Raw genomic sequence first — 5,420 nt, forward strand, 5'->3', positions numbered from 1 at the left:
TCGCTTCCTCTGTTGAGCACTTGGGCTGTTTCCAAGATTGAGCCTTTATTAACAGCGCTGCTATAAAGAAGGGTGTTCATGTACCACCCTGATATGATGCTTTTAACTCTCTCAGGAAGATAGCAAGAAGGGGAATAGCTGGGTTGAATGAAACCTCTAGTTTTAGTTTTTTGAGGAACCTCTGACTGATTTCCACAGCCGCTGTACCAGCTTACATTCCCTCCAACAATGGGAAAGAGTTCATTTCCCCCACAGCTTCACCAGCACTTGTTATTGGCTGATTTCTTGATAATAGCCATCATTTCTGGAGTAAGATGGAATCTCAGTGTTGTTTTAATTTGTATTTCTCAAAGGACCCGTGATATTGAACATTTTGTCTTGTATTTATTTGCTGTTTGTGCTTCTTCATCTGAGAATGGTATTCATTTTAGATGCCAATTTTTGAATTGAGGCCGTACCTCTCTACCTTTAATAAAATACACTGTAATTGTCATGGACTGTGGTCACTCTCCTGGGCTTTAGGACATGATAATGTGTTTCTCTTACGTGGTTCCCATTAGCCAAACTCTCTGGCCCTCTTTACCCTCCCTAATTCCTAGTGACCATGATTATGCTCTCAACTTGCACAAAAACAATTTCTTTTGCATTCACAGGGAACCAAGATTATGTTGTGTTTGCCTTCCTGGTCTTCCCAATAAGTCTGTCTCACATGCTTCAAATATGTCTTCCAAAGAGAAGGCATGTGTGCCTACACCATGGTGAAAGTGTTTTCTTGTGGGGACATCTACAGAAATGTCCTTTAACATGAATATAAACAAAATTAACTTGAGGTTTTCACTCTCCTTACCTAATTCATTTGCCTGTAAGTCATACTAATTTTATTGAATCTTTTTCCTCACCCACAGCATGGATTCTTCGATTTCCAGCACTTATCTTATGCACCTCTAAAGTGACAGCAGCCAGCTCAGGTCCTGCTTAGGTTTTCTTTTCTTTTCTTTTGGTGCCGGATTTGAACTCAGGACCTCGCACTTGCCAGGCAGGTGCTTATACCACTGAGCTACATCCCCAGCCTCCTGATTAGGTTTTAATGTGCACTGTGTCTTCACTGTACGGAGAAAAAGGTAGATGTGTGCATGGTTTAACATAAAATAAAACCTGAACCAAAACCTACACAGTTATTAATCGAATAAAAAGCTTTAGCAAGAAATTCACATCATCTGTGTATCAATGGTAACAACACTCACCCTGGCTGCCACTACACCAGTTTCTAGATACATTATCTCACTAATTTTCCAAAAACTCATGTAATGTATGAGTTTATTTTTCGATGCTGTAACAAAGGAGCTCAGGCTGGACCCTTCATAACGGTGGTTCCCAACCACTTATGGCATGAGGAACTGGTTTCCGGGGAGGCAGCATTTCTATCCTTGAGGGGAGGACATTTCTAGCAATGAGGGTGGTCCAAAGGCACACACACCTCGTGCCTCATGAGCTCACAGCAGGATTTGCACTCCTACGAGACCCTGACTGTACTGCTCTCACCGTAGGCAGAGCCCAGGCGCTAACGTGAAAGCCTGGGGGTGGCTGGAAATACAGAGAAAGCTTCACCCCCACACCCTCCACTCACCTCCTGGTACCAATCCATAGCCCAGGGGTCATGGGACCCTGCTGGGTGCCATGTATTTATCTCACGGCTGTGGAGGCTGGAACATCCACCGGGTAGCACGACCCTGATTGTAGTCTGGATATGTCAGACTTCATCACATGGCGGAGGACAGAGTCACAGTAAGAGCACTTTGCAAAGGAAGAGATGACACATGAGATGGGGAATCTCAGGAAGATGGGGAGGGTCTGGGCTCGCCCTTCAGGACCACCAAGTCCCACAGACAGCAGCTGCGGAGACCGCTTCTCAGAGCAGAAGCCTGGCCGAGACTCCACTGCTTCGAGCTCCCAGCAGGACCGCACTGAGGACCAATCTCCCCACACGGGAATGAACCTTGGGTCGACACAGAACTTAGGGGTCACGGTGTCAACATTCCTGAGAGAGAAGCTTATTTCTGTGAATGTTCATGTCGGTCAAGTTCAAATTAAATAACCTGAAGATGTACCTGAAGGTTCGAGGAAACAAGAACAGTGAAAGCACAAGCCTACTACAAGGAAAAAATCATAAATACCCAAGTGGATATTAATGAAACTGAGATTAAAAATAATACAAAATACCAATGAGTCAAAGATCTGGTTCCTTGAAAGAATAAGACAATAGACAAACCCTGAACCAACCAGCATTTGCAGAAGGTCTTTCTTCCTTTCCTATTATCTACCTTTTATTTTTCTCTTTAAATTATTTACACATTGGTTTATTCATATAAGAGTACCCTTGGGATATTTAATCTTGTTTATCTGCTTTATTTTACTTTAGCTATATTTTTAGGGGGGGTAATACATTTCTGATACATATTACATATCAAAGACTTGACAGATGCATGTGCAATCAAGGAGCCAAAATCAATGAATTTCAAGAGAAAGGAAATATTCTCTGAGTTATATAAATTATAATTTATATAATTATAATAATATAAATTCAAATATTATATGAATTTGCTGCATTTCTATTTTGTTGAATTCCTAGCAAGATCATGCCTTGTGATCATCTGTTACAGTACCTGCAGGAGACTAATTCAGGCCCTAATGGAGGTTGTTGGAGTATTTGGAGTGTCAAGAGAATTAGCTCTCATTTTGTGGCTCACATTTTGCAGATGACCTGGCTCTGCGATTTCTATATTTCTCCCTCAGCTCCACTGCCCCTGGGCTAAGCGTGCATGAGCTCTGACCCATGAGGAAGGACTCTGGGCACTGCAGGGTGCAGTCATAAGATATGGAGGAAAGAGCACAGAGCAGACCCTATCTCACCCTTGTGAACTTCCCCCCCTCCCCATTCTGTATCCATCTTCCCTCTTCACAGTGAAAAGCTAGTAACACGCTTTATAACCGACTGCATCTGAAAATAATGTATGCCTTGTTCTGACCACCACAGAATGAAAATACAATGTGACCCCGTGTATCATTCCCCACAAATAACCTGTCTCCCCGAGCCCAAGAATGCTACAATCTGGAGTTTCCCCAAAGGTCCACGTGTTAAAGTCTCAACCCCAAGTTTGGTGCTGCTGGAGGTGATGGATATTTTGGGGCCCAGTGGGAGGTCTTCGGGTCCTTAGAATGGCCCCCAAAGAGAATACCGGACCCCCATCTCTTTGTTTCTCATCCCACATACTAAAACCTTATTATCAAGGCCATTTGTGACATCATGGAAAGTTGGTGAAAACAGACTTAAGAGAGAAAATCGGCATGGAAGAGGCTCCACGGGCCTTCGTCCCTTGCCCATCTCGGCTTCTTCCCACAGAACCTTCTAGAGAGACAGATGGCTGGCCATGGGCTGGGGTGGAGCGGAGCCAGAGGCTGAAATCCCAGTTGGAGATGGGGGGGCCTGGGAAAGCTCCCTGGTGTCCCATTGTCATGGTTTATGTCTGTGGCCCCCAGGCCTCATGAGTGTGCATTGGGTATTTGTGATTGGTTCATGGTCTAGTGCTTGGATGATGGTGTCAGGGCTCCACCCACAAAGGGGTGGAGCCAGGATGTGATGTAATGGCAGGAAGAAGGTGTGTCTTGCTCTTTGCTGGTTCCTGCTTGCTGTCAGCAGCCGCCATGAACTGCGGCCCAGCCATGTCCGCCTGCCTGGGAGTCAACTGAGTGTGGACTGAAACCTCCAAAAACGGTAAGAAATAAACCTTTCCTTTCCCAACTTGGGCTTCAAGTATTGTGTCTCAGCAACGAGTAAAAAGTAACCAAGACACCCATGAAGAGTTTCACAAGCCAAAGCGCCTCCCGCCTCTAGAGGCGTGGACCCCAGTCTCTGCCATAAATGTCTGCACTGCTGACACGTGGACTGCAGATCGCTGGCTCCCTTCCCCGTATTTCTCAATTGGGGGTTGTATGAGAACCCTAAAGAATCATGAGGAAAATGTCCTCAAACATAAGTGCACTTGGATTCCCCCCCACTTGGGGCCATGTGCTCACCTGAAACTCAACTTGGTTTAGAAAAACCGAATATTGCTTTTTGAGACCAAGGCGTCGTCAAGGTTTTGCTAGAGTCGGGCTGCCCTCCGTGCTGTGATTTGAGTGTCTCGGTGCAGAATGATGGATTGGGGGGCCTTCGGGTACAGGGACAGAGCCCCCATCAATGGATTGAAGTCCTTCTGATGACCATGACCTAATGACTGTGCACCTTTCTCTCCTGATTTCGTCTGTTCTCACCGCTGCTGGCCCCCAACACAAGGTCTTAACCGATACCTCCACCCAGTGTTGGACTCCTTAACCTCCAGAACCATGAGTTTAAGTAAACGTCTTTATTGTATAAATCATTCCGTCTCAGCATAGTTCTACAGGAATAGAAAATGGACCAAGACACTGTATTTATTTATTTTGTGTCTTCCCCAAGCCTTTGGGGTCCAACCTGATTCTTCAGGCTGCAGGACAATAATATTCCTGCAGGACAGGACATAAACACCCATGAGACCAGCGGTGGGGAAGCGGACCCCGTGTTCTGCTCAGTTCACTGACCCAGTTATGGACCTAGTTATTCTTGGTTTCCAAATTTGGAATCTGTGCGGTAACGTGTTCATTTAGGTCTCAGGGTGTTCAAAACCCGCACATCCCAGAGAAAGAACCGTTATCTGCCTGTGTCCTGGGAGATGGCGCCTGAGTTTCTGAACAGCTAGGGGGTCTGTGACTGGTCACCTGGGGCCATGCCAGGTAGTCTATGATGACAATGTGATTGACGTGGGTCATGGTTTGTTCACATGATGCCTGGGGCCAGGCTGTATCAGACTGACCTATGGGGAAACTGAGGCATTAATAGCTAAGCTCCAAGGTGACCAAGGCTCAGTAGAACTTGGGACACCACAGCTCAGGTGGGCGTCCTGGGGCCATGCGTCATTGCTTGGAGAGGTCAGCACGGACAGTGATTCCTTTCAGGGTCAGGGGAGGTGGCTCCAGGAGACTCCTGAGCGTCCTCTCCTGGACTATGCTTGGTCCGCACCTTCCCTTTGCTAGCTGTAATCTCTACCATGCACTGTGATCGACCGGAGTTGGGGGAAGCGTGGCTCGTCTGAGCTTCATGAATCGCTGTGGTGAATCACTGGATCTGCTTTGGAACCCCAACACCAGGGCCATGAATACTGTTTTATTGTGAGCCAGTGGTTTCCTGTACGCTCTTCAGCTCCCCTCTGTTCTTGAGGAAAACAGCAAGAGCTGGCCTCTCTCCTCCTGCTCCCAAATCCAGGAGAAATCTCTCCCCTCCTGTCTCGGTCGCCCCCTCCCAGAGTTCTCCGCACACAGCCAGGGACAAACAGACACCTGACACC

This window comes from Cavia porcellus, unplaced genomic scaffold (genome assembly GCF_034190915.1).
Source record: "Cavia porcellus strain 051 isolate PalLab524CR breed Dunkin Hartley unplaced genomic scaffold, mCavPor4.1 scaffold_17, whole genome shotgun sequence".
Classification (NCBI taxonomy): domain Eukaryota; kingdom Metazoa; phylum Chordata; class Mammalia; order Rodentia; family Caviidae; genus Cavia; species Cavia porcellus.